Here is a 12,707-nt window from a genome sequence, read left to right as displayed (position 1 = left end):
TGCTAATTTCGACGTTCTTGAAATTTTTGTGTTTCGGGTTACTATTCACTACACTATTCAAGTCAAATAGTTGACTTTCTAAGGCTTAATAGGTATGGGAACTCCAACTTCACCCACATACCACATTTTGGCCACTAAACTTGTTGGTTTTGATTGTTTACTCAAATCCTAAGTCTTTTAGGCAAATTGGGTAAATTTCAGTTTTGGAGTCCTAAGTTGCACTGTTCCATTGGTCACCTTATTGTTGGAATTTGGTAAAACTTTCTTCATATAAAATGTTCCCCATTGTCTTAAGTTTATTCTTCTTTTTGAATCACCCCAATTGGAGTTTTGTAGCTCAAGTTATAGCTAAAATACAGTTACTGTTCACGTGCACTGTTCATACTGCAGATTTTGGTTCTGGCAGATTTTTGATCCAACTTCGTTCAGTAATTTGAACAAGTTAAGTTCATAATTTGGTCTAACTTTCTTCATATGAAATGTTCCACTATGTCTTAGGTTTCCATCGGTTCAAGAATCACCTAAATCAGAGTTTCCTAGAGAGAGTTATAGCCATTCAAACATTACTGCTCAAATGGCAATCCTACAGTTTTGCAGGTACAGTAACTCAACTTTGTTCAATGATTTGAATGGGTTAATGGCATAATTTGGGTTGGTGTTCTTCATGAAAGTTTTAGATCTATATCATATCTAATTACTGGTAAAATTTCAGATCATTTTGACCTTCCTAACTCGAGTTATGACCAAATGAACAGTTACTGTTCATTTGGTCAGTTTGGTGCAGTGGCAGCCTGCTCTCATTTCACTTTGGTCAATTGGTTCACCAAGTTTTAGTTAGTTTTTGGCCATGGTTCCTTAATGAAAATTGTGCTATTTTATGTCTATTTTCATCCTCAATTGGTGGTATATCAATTGGACTTGTAAAATTTCCGTTTTGGTCCTTCAAAGTTGGTTTGGTCATGCTGCCAGCAGCATGACCATTTGACCTACGAATTTGGTTTCCATTCCAACAATTCCCACACATCTCTTTTGGTCATTATTGACCATTTTTCATCTCATAATAGACCAAAGTCATCATTTAAGAATTTCTCCTAAATTTGCCTCAAAACCGTAGGCCTCCAAACCCTAATCTCACTACTTAATTACCATTAGCAATTTCAAAGTTCCCAACTATAATCATTCAACTAAGGGAGGTCCATAACTCATTCAAACCCATTAAATTCATGCAAATCATGGCCCCCTTCAAGCTGGCCAAAAATTCAATAATGGTCCTTCCCCCATATTTTCAATTCATTTCATTAATTCTAAGCTCATTTCAACCATCACATATGCATTTAAAATGGAAAAATTACAAGTTAACATACTAACCTCAACTTAAACACCAAATCTTCAATTGTTCTCCTTCTTTCTTCTTTCTTTCTTGTTCTTAAGTTGAGATTGCAAGGTCTAGTGAGGTTTTTAGGGGAGTTGTTAAGGTTGAGTGGAGGAATTAAGGCTTAAGTGTAAGCTTAAATGGAGGAATTCTCATGGAGGGTTTTGGGAGAAAATGGGGCGGCAACAAAGGGAGAAGAAGGGTTTTTATTTTTTTTTTCTTTCTTTTTATCTATTTTGTTTATGGAAGACCACAAAAACCTAATTAATTAATTTATTAATTATACCTTTTATGGCATCATGCATGATGTCATCACCCTTTTTACTTTTTCATTTTTCTCTTTTTTTTTTCTATTTTTCTATTAGTTCTTTAATTTAATTCTTGATTCCGAAATTTTCTTTTCTTCGATTTTATTTGTGATTAGGTCGAGTCACTCTCGGGTCAATTGACCAAATTGCCCTCGCGGTTCATCCCGGTTTGCAAATAATCCAATATTTCTTAGGCTCACGACCTAATTATTTGACCGACTTGATTCTTTTTCGTGATTTTCTCTTTTCCACTGTGTCCATAAGGGTCCTAAGGACCGCAGCATCACTTTTTACGGTTCGAAATTTGAGTTTAAAATGACTTCGCAGTCATTCCCGAGAAAGTCACCCATCGCTGTGACTCTCGGCTAATTTAACTTCTTATGTTCTGTTTTTCTTACTTATACTTAACTAATTGGCAATTACTAATTATTTGTATTTATTGCTTCTCTAGTTGTCTTAAGTGTGGCTCTAATCCCCTTAATTGTCCGGACCGACACCGGTCACCGGGACAGTGAAATCTACCAGGCTATGCAAACGGGGGTGTTACAATTCTCCCCCCCCCCCCCCTAAAAATAAATTTCGTCTCGAAATTTTACCTGGTATCAATTTCTGAACAGCTGTGGGTGCTATCTCCTCATGTCCTCCTCTCGTTCCCAAGTAGCCTCCTGGCCTGAATGATGGTTCCACAGCACTTTTACCAATGGTATCTGTTTGTTCCGTAGCTGCTTCACCTCATAAGCTAGAATTTGTATGGGTTCTTCTTCATATGTGAGGTCTGGATTCACTTCAATTTCTTCTACTGGTAGTACATGAGATGGGTCTGATCGATACCTCCTCAACATAGACACATGGAAGACATTATGTATCTTTTCCAACTCTGGAGGTAGTGCCAACCGATATGCCAAAGGACCCACTCTTTCCAGAACCTCATATGGCCCAATGAAACGAGGACTCAGTTTCCCCTTTCTGCCGAATCTCATAATTCTCTTCCAAGGAGAAACCTTGAGGAATACTTTCTCACCCACTGCATACTCAATATCCCTTCTTTTCAAATCAATGTAGGACTTCTGACGGTCTGATGCAGTCTTAAGTCGATCTCGGATCACCCTAATTTTCTCTTCAGTTTGCTGAACAATTTCGGGTCCAATCATCTTTCTTTCACCCACGTCATCCCAACACAACGGGGTTCTACATTTTCTGCCATACAAAGCTTCATATGGAGGCATCCCAATGCTTGATTGGTAGCTGTTGTTGTAAGCAAACTCAATCAAAGGCAAATGTGTATCCCAACTGCCCTCAAACTCAATCACACAAGCCCGTAGCATGTCCTCCAAGATCTGAATTACCCTCTCAGACTGGCCATCTGTCTGTGGATGGAATGCAGTACTGAAGTTCAATCTAGTTCCTAGGGCTCTCTAAAGACTACCCCAGAATCTAGAAGTGAACCTAGGATCTCTGTCTGACACGATGGATACTGGCACTCCATGTAGTCTCACAATCTCATCGATGTATAACTTAGCAATTTTTCTAAACTGTAGTCCATCCGAACTGGCAGAAAATGAGCAGATTTAGTCAGTCTGTCAACAATGACCCAAACTGCATCATGACTCTTCTGTGTCCTCGGAAGTCCCATCACAAAATCCATCGTTATTCTCTCCCATTTCCACTCTGGTACTGGTAGTGGATGTAACAACCCAGCGGGTACTTGATGCTCTGCCTTTACTTGCTGACAAGTTAGGCATTTGGATACAAATTCTGCCATATCTCTTTTCATACCCATCCACCAGTAATGCTCCTTTAGCCCTCTATACATTTTTGTGCCACCAGGGTGCATGGTAAAAGGAGACTCATGTGCTTCCTTCAAAATGATCTGCCTCAAATTAACATCATTAGGAATACACATTCTGCCCTGGTGTAGCAATAGACCATCATCTCTGATTGAGAATTCTGGTTTCTTGCCCTGTCAGACTTCTTTCATCACCGATATTTCGATCATTACGAGCACTCATACGATCGATCAATCAACACCGGCTGTACATGCCATGCAACTACCGTCGCCCATCATCATTAATCTCTAAGGCGGCATGTAATGATCTCAACTCATGTACCAAAGACAAAGGAGTAACGTAGACTTGCCATAGTCTTGCGACTTAAGGCATCGACCACAACATTAGCTTTCCACGGCCGATAGTCTATCAGACAATCATAGTCTTTTATCAACTCTAACCATCTCCTCTGTCTCAAATTCAACTCTTTCTGGGTGCCCAAATACTTCAAACTCTTATGATCTGTATAGATGTAACACTTTTCCCCATACAAATAGTGTCTCCAGATCTTAAGAGCAAACACAATAGCTGCAAGCTCCAAATCATGTGTTGGATAGTTCCTCTCATGCGGTTTCAGCTGGCGTGATGCATAGGCAATGACATTTCGATCTTGCATCAATACACAGCCTAGCCCATTGTGAGAAGCATCACTATAAACTGTGTATTCTTTACCCGGAGTAGGTAAAGTCAGGACTGGAGCTTCAGTCAAACATTTCTTCAACTCATCAAAACTCTGTTGGCATTTATCCATCCACTGAAATTTCACATCTTTTCTAAGCAGCTTGGTCAATGGAGATGCTAACATGGAGAATCCCTTCACAAATCGACGGTAGTGTCCAACTAAACCCAGAAAACTACGAATCTCTGTGACATTTCTGGGTGGCCTCCAATTAAGGACAGCTTCAATCTTACTTGGATCTACCTTGATGCCCTCTTCTAATACTACATGCCCCAAGAAAGATATTTCTTTCAGCCAAAATTCATACTTCAACAATTTGGCATATAGCTGTTTCTCTCTCAAAGTCTGCAGTACAATCCGCAGATATCTATCATGCTCTTCTACATTCCTCGAATAGACCAATATATCATCTATGAATACCACAACAAACTGGTCGAGGTATGGTCTGAAGATAGTGTTCATCAGATCCATAAAAGCAGCCGGAGCATTAGTTAACCCGAATGGCATAACTAGGAACTCATAATGGCCATAGCGGGTTCTGAAGGCAGTTTTAGGAATACTCTACTCTTGTACTTTCAGCTGATAATAACCTGATCTCAGGTCAATTTTGGAGAACACAGCTGCACCCCTCAACTGATCAAACAAGTCATCAATGCGAGGTAATGGATATCTATTCTTTATTGTCACCTTATTCAACTGCCGATAATCAATACACAAGCGGAGAGTGCCATCTTTCTTCTTTACAAACAACACTGGCGCTCCCCAAGGTGACACACTAGGGCGGATAAAGCCCTTGTCAAGCAATTCTTGCAACTGCACTTTTAACTCTTTCAATTCTGCAGGTGCCATTCTATATGGCGTTATAGAGATTGGGTCCACACCAGGCATAACATCAATCTCAAACTACACCTCTCTTTCTGGAGGTAATCCTGGCAATTCATCAGGAAATACATCCGGAAAATCACATACAATCGGGATGTCCCTTAGTGCTGGACTCCCCACTTGGGTGTCTATCACATGTGCCAAATATGCTTCACACCCTTTTCTGATCATTCTTCTGGCTAATGTAGCCGAAATGATGTTTGATGGCAATAAATGCCTCTCCCCATATATTACCACATCACCGTACAGAGGGAGACCAAAAGTGACTGTCTTCAGTCTATAGTCAATCATGGCATGATGCCTGGCTAACCAATCCATGCCCAAGATGATATCATACTCTCTGAAGGGCATTTCAATCAAATCTGACAGGAAAACATGTCCTTGGATCACCAAAGGATAGTCTTTATAAATTCTGTTGACCCGGACTTCTTGTCCTAACGGACTAGTTACTAGCACTTCAAAACCCATTTGCACACATGGAACAGCAAGTAAACTGACTATACTAGCACTAACATATGACTGGGTCGAACCCGGATCAAACAACACAAATACATCTTGATCAGAGATAGAGAATGTACCAGCGACCACATCGGAAGTCTCAGCCTCTTCTCGCTGTCTCATTGTGTAGACTCTGGCTGAAGCACTTCCTTGTCCCGACTGACCAACTGTGCCCTGACTGCCTGAAGCAGTGCCTCTACCTCTGCCTCTTCCTCTGCCAACTGACTGTGAACCTCTGGGAGCAGGACTCTGAATAGATCCCTCGGCAATAGTAGGAGCTGGACTAAATCTCGAAGACGGAGCACTAGTGCAGTCTCTTGCTAAATGACCCTTGCCTCCGCAGTTAAAGCAGGCTCCAGTGGCCCAATAGCACTCCCCCCCATGAATCTTGCCACAAGTCTCACAGGCGCGGGCAGAATGTGAACCCCTGCTCGACTGCTGACCAGACCTAGGGGGTCTCTGTCCAGAAAATCTGCCTCTACCAAATCTTCCACCTCAACCCCTGCTGGGTCCACTAAACTTCTTTCTCTTTCCAGAGGTAGCACCAGAACTTGGCTCTACTGACTTTTCCCCTTTATCTTTTTCTGATTTCTCAGCTCTCTCTGATTTTTCTTTCACTGGGATTGCTTCTGATTCTATTCTTTCCAACTCAAGTGCTTGAGACATGAGCTCTGAGAAGTTGCTGTGTCGAAATCCCACCACTTGCATCCTTATGCTTTGCTTCAAACCCGTCTCAAATCTCTTGCATCTTGCCTTGCTGGTAGTAAGGAGACTCTCAGCATAATGACTTAAGCGGGAAAACTCCCTCTCATACTCTGCCACTAATCGGTTCCCTTGTTTTAGACTCAGAAACTCTTGTAACTTTTGATCAACATATACATCTGGGATGTATTTCTGTCTGAACTCTCTGATGAAGTCATCCCAGGTCAGCACTGGTGGTTCAGCCAAGCTGTGGGGGATAGTCTTCCACCAATCATATGCATCCCCTTGCAGTAGCGACACAGAATATTCAAACTTGATTCAATGGCAAGGTCTGATTTCTTAAACACTCTATCCATTCTTTCAAGCCATTGCTCTGCCTCTAAAGGGTCCACTGTACCCTTAAATTCTGCAGCCCCATACTTAAATAACTTATCATCTTATGCCGTGGAGGCAGTGTTTTTGCCACAGGTGGTTGGGGTAGAGCTTGAGCAGGCATACCCCCAGCCATTTGTTGAAACATTGCCGCCATCTGCTGTGCAAACTGTGCAGGGAACTGCGGCATTTGCGGGGCTGGTGCTACTGACCCACTGACATTCGGTAAAGCTGGGGCTTCCCCTTGTGCCTCAGCTTCAACAGACTGCTCAACTGAGCGATCCCCTTCTTCCATTTCAGGCTGAAGTTAGGGTATCTCCTGAATAAGTAACATAAGGAGATTTCCCTCCGTTAGTTTATATTCATGACGTAATGCACTGTATGTAACAAATATGGACATTGAGCAGTTGTACTTAACAAGGAAAAGACACAAATTCATAAGTTAAAACATACTTTAAAAATTTGCTCTGATACCACTAAAACATGTCACACCTTACCCCTCTGTAAGGCATAACATGATCCCGTAGAATACTTAATGAACTACCGAACTTCACCTACCGATAACTCATTAAGCACCCTACAAGGGATTTTAAAACAAATTTCTTACTTTTGGTAAGTGGTGAGCATTTCTAATAAGTATTTAAAACATGTACTTAAGTGAAAAGCTAGTTGGAAATTTTGGCCCATTTTATTTTTCCGCAAATTTTATAAAAATTTTGACAGAGTTCTGTCTGTATTTTGAGAAACCAGTTCTTCAAATACCTGTAAAAAGCACTTCTAAAAATTTTTCTCAACAACTGCTTCAGTTTCATACTCAATCTCAATCAATTCTCAACACATTTATCAACTTTCAAATTTCAAATCCACTGTCAATGATCATCAAAATATTAGCAATCCATTTCATTCATATTAAATAAAATAGTTGTACTCATTTTTCATTAGAGACAAAATAATTTATATACATTCTTACAAATTTTACATCAAAAGAAATACAACTAAACTTTATTACAAATTTCATATAAATTTTTGTACAAGCTGCTCAAAACCCATTTACATGTCCATACATTTATGTGCAATATATACATCAAAAGAAATGTTTACAGTTAGGATATAAATTATACCCAAAGACTTCAAGCTGATGACTCCTCACACCTCAGCAGCTCAGTCTGCTGCTCCTCTAGTCTCTGTATCTGCGACAGCAATAGAAGCTATCGCTGAGTACTAGGACTCAGTGGTGCACAACATACTAAAATAATCTTTATGCAAAACTTAAATCACATTTATTCAAAATTTTGGCTAAACATGCGTATTAAACACAAAACATAAATCATGAGATTTTAATACGAACCAAGTTCATTTCAAAGTATCAAAACACATTTCATAAAACCCACAGTTAGATCATGCCATTCGAAACAAATAGAATCTCAATAGCCAGAGGCTAAAGAGAAATCACATCACAAGGCTAGCTAGCTCAAATATATGGATATCCATTCACATCCTCTTCTACTAGCACACCTCAACACTTCTCCAGAGAAGGAATCAAAATTTGAAACTAATTACCCCCACTAGTCGTGCTAGTGAGGTGTTCAAATATATGGTCATGACACTGCGGTTTCAAAACTTATCTTAACAATTTGCTAAACATTGTCATTTCAAATATACACAATAACTTTCAACAATTTAAGTCAAAATATCATCACTAATGTCACAAATAAATTTTCAATAATTCAAAGCAAATATAAAATACATATTTCATTCACTTTATCAATACATTTTAAAACATAGTGATGTTGTGCACAAACCTCAAATGAGTCGCCTGTTGGCCTTAACTCGACTCTTCGGGTTCTGTCCTGGTATTCTTTTCCACTGAAACACACAATTTTATAGTGTTTCAGTACCATAATTTAACATAAATCCAAAAATAAATTTAACTTCACTTTTACCTAGCTCTAACGTGCTAATTTCGACGTTCTTGAAATTTTTGTGTTTCGGGTTACTATTCACTATACTATTCAAGTCAAATAGTTAACTTTCTAAGGCTTAATAGGTATGGGAACTCCAACTTCACCCACATACCACATTTTGGTCACTAAACTTGTTGGTTTTGGTTGTTTACTCAAATCCTAAGTCTTTTAGGCAAATTGGGTAAATTTCAGTTTTGGAGTCCTAAGTTGCACTGTTCCATTGGTCACTTTATTGTTGGAATTTGGCAAAACTTTCTTCATAGAAAATGTTCCCCATTGTCTTAAGTTTATTCTTCTTTTGGAATCACCCCAATTGGAGTTTTGTAGCTCAAGTTATAGCCAAAATACGATTCTTCGTTCACGTGCAATTGTTCATCTGCAGATTTTGGTTACGCAGATTTTTATCCAACCGTTCGATGAATTTGATCAAGTTAAGTTCATAATTTGGTCTAACTTTCTTCATATAAAATGTTCTAATATGTCTTAGGTTTCCATCGGTTCAAGAATCACCTAAATCAGAGTTTCCTAGAGAGAGTTATAGCCATTCAAACATTACTGCTCAAATGGCAATCCTGCAGTTTTGCAGGTACAGTAACTCAACTTTGTTCAATGATTTGAATGGGTTAATGGCATAATTTGGGTTGGTGTTCTTCATGAAAGTTTTAGATCTATATCATATCTAATTACTGGTAAAATTTCAGGTTATTTTGACCTTCCTAACTCGAGTTATGACCAAATCAACAGTTACTATTCATTTGGTAAGTTTGGTGCAGTGACAGCCTGCTCTCATTTCACTTTGGTCAATTGGTTCACCAAGTTTTAATCAGTTTTTGGCCATGATTCCTTAATGAAAATTGTGCTATTTTATGTCTATTTTCATCCCCAGTTGGTGGTATATCAATTGGACTTGTAAAATTTCTGTTTTGGTCCTTCAAAGTTGGTTTGGTCATGCTGCCAGCAGCATGACCATTTGACCTACGAATTTGGTTTCCATTCCAACAATTCCCACACATCTCTTTTGGTCATTATGAAGGAACGGAAGCGTGAAATACACAAGTTTATACCATTGAATTTAAAAATTTTCACCTAGGGTCACATGCACCATGCAAAATTTATTTTTATCTATTTGATTTCAATGATAAACAACATATTAGAACTCTTTTAATATGTTTTTGGATCTGTATTTGCCATTTAAGATTTTAAAATTAATCAGATTAATTTTAGAGCCCTAGATTAAATCAAGAACGATTACACTAACCTCTTGATGTGCTGCAGCGTGTCTGCGCCTTTGAGATTCGTCTTCAGGACACCAGATGTTGTCCCTCTAGCTTGTCCACACCAAGAACACCTATGGCAGCCCTTGAACAGCTTCTAAAGCCTTTTCTATTAATTTGAAATTCAAGTTCTGCCTTTTAAGAGATTAGAGATGTAAACAGGACACTAGAAACAATTTCTAGTGTTCTTAATTCAAGAGATTGATGGCTAATCTCTTTGAATTGATGAGAGATGAAGAGAAATAGCTGGAGAGGCTCAAAGTGGCGTGACAAATGAGAGGAGAGGCTGCTGGTTATGTTTTCTTTTCATAACCACACTTAAATAGCTAGGTTAACACATTAAACCCTAGCCACATGTCACCTTTTGATTAGCTCTAGGTTTAAGTGACCCAATCACATTGTGCCAAGTGTCAAACCTATATTTAATCTTGATTTTAATCATCTTACATGATTAAAAAACATTTGGCAAGCTTATGTGTAATCCCATGTGTCACTATCTCATGGTGCCACGTGTCACACTGTGAAATGACCAAAATGCCCCTGTGTCTTAATTTTGAGTTCTTAACCCAAAATAATTATTTTCTTCTTCTAATTAATTTATATCAAATATAAATTAATTAATTAATCTCTATTAATTAATTTCTCATCAATTAAATTCATATTTAAACACTTTAAATATAAATTTAATTTATACTACACATCCAATAATCTAGATTTGGTTTCAAGTCATGCTAGGGACTTTGCAATTTAATTGCAAACCAAATCTATTTAATTAATCAATTAAACTCTTTAATTAATTAATTAAATCATATTTAATTAGGTGATAACTTGTGTATGTGTGTGACTTACTAGGCTCATCACTAATTGGCAATGAGACATGATATCAACTCTTAATATCATCAGAACTCTTTCTTACCATAAATGATTTCTCTAAATCATTTTATGAACCTCATAGACCATGGTTAACACCTAGCATAGCATGCCATGGCCACCCAATTAGTAATAAGATTGACCTTAAATGAACCTATAATCATATGTTACCATGCACTAGAATCTCTCTGTTACAAAATCCCAACTCAATTTGAGTCATGGTTTATGTCAAACTCCATTTGCTATGAATATTATGTTCTCTTTTAATTCTAGTTCTTGATTAAAAGATTTTTCTCATCGAAACTCTTTTACGAATAAATCTATCTGTCTGGCCAGGAACTTGAAACATCAAGAACAATTAAATGAACATAGGATTTTATCTCTATTTACTTAGAGGCAGATTCCATCTTGATCAACACCTACCTCCAAATATAACTAGCAGGATCCCACAAATGAACATAAACCCATACATAGTACAAGGATGAAAGCCGTATCAAACTCAAACTACCTATATACAAGATAACTGTGCTATCTCAGTTCTAAAGATTATATGCCGATATGATTTATGACAAAACATTGACAAGAGTAAACTCCATGTGCTTGTCATAAGTGTCACTGGTTCGGCCTACTTATCATTTATAAGTGCCTATCATGTTTGTCATATGGCATGAGACTCACCATTCAATCTTATTTATATCTCATATAAATAACTTGGGAACAAACATGAATACAATCTTTACGGATAAGTCATGTCCTTATTATGAAGTATCCTCGATTGTGAACCTATTTATGATACTTTGTGCTAGAAATATTGTCACTCATATTCTTAACAACTTAAGAATAATATTTCTAACAAAATATCAATGGACCTTTTCTATTACACATAAATATATTATGTAAACGGAAAAGTGGAAATGCCTTTTATTAATAAAATTATGTACAAGATACATACTAAATGATATGCTCTAGGGCATACTATTAACAATCTCCCACTAGCACTAGAGCCATTCATTACAATATCTTAGACCTATCTTCTCAAGATGTCGGTCTAACCGAGTGCGTGACATAGGCTTAGTGAATGGATCACTGGATTTTGGTGATGCTATTTTCTGCATGGCTACATCGCCGCCCAACTATTTCTCCGATAATGTGGTAGCGCCTTTCTATGTGTTTGGATTTACGGTGAGACCTTGGTTCCTTAGCTCAGTATGATGCTCCATTATTGTCACAGGTGTAGTGGAGCTGGCGACTCAATGGAAGGAACTCTGTAAGTTACGTCACGAACTTCTTTATCCAAACGACTTCTTTTGCGACATCGATGCAACAATATACTCGACCTCGATGAGTGGAATCTGCAATCGTGCTCTGTTTGGAACTCTTCCAACCGATCGCACCTCCATTACAAATGAACACATATCCAGAGGTAGACTTTCTATCATCGATATCTGATTGGAAATCAGAATCAGTATAACCATCCACTTGCAAGTCTCCACCTCCATAAATCAAGAATAAATCCTTAGTTCTTCTCAAGTACTTAAGAATATTCTTGTGACTATCCATGTTCCAAACTGGATTGGATTGATACCGCTAGTCAAACTAACGACATATGCGATATTCGGCCTAGTACACAACATTGCATACATTAAACTTCCAATAGTGAAGCATATGGAATCTGGCCATCTTATCTCTTTCTTCAGGTGTCTTTGGAAACATCTCTTTAGAAAGGTGGATACCATGTCTCACTGGTAACAATCCTCTCTTGGAATTAAGCATGTTAAACCTCTTTAACACCTTTTCCAAGTATAGACTTTGGGATAAACCTATTATTCTTTTCGCTCTATCTCTATAGATGCGAATCCCAAGAATATAGTTTGCCTCCCTAAGTCTTTCATGGAGAATGTATTTGACAACCATACCTTTATAGTCGTCAACATACTGTGTCATTACCTATCAACGATGT

This window comes from Hevea brasiliensis, chromosome 9, assembly GCF_030052815.1.
Source record: "Hevea brasiliensis isolate MT/VB/25A 57/8 chromosome 9, ASM3005281v1, whole genome shotgun sequence".
Taxonomy (NCBI): domain Eukaryota; kingdom Viridiplantae; phylum Streptophyta; class Magnoliopsida; order Malpighiales; family Euphorbiaceae; genus Hevea; species Hevea brasiliensis.
This window is presented reverse-complemented; position numbering follows the sequence as displayed.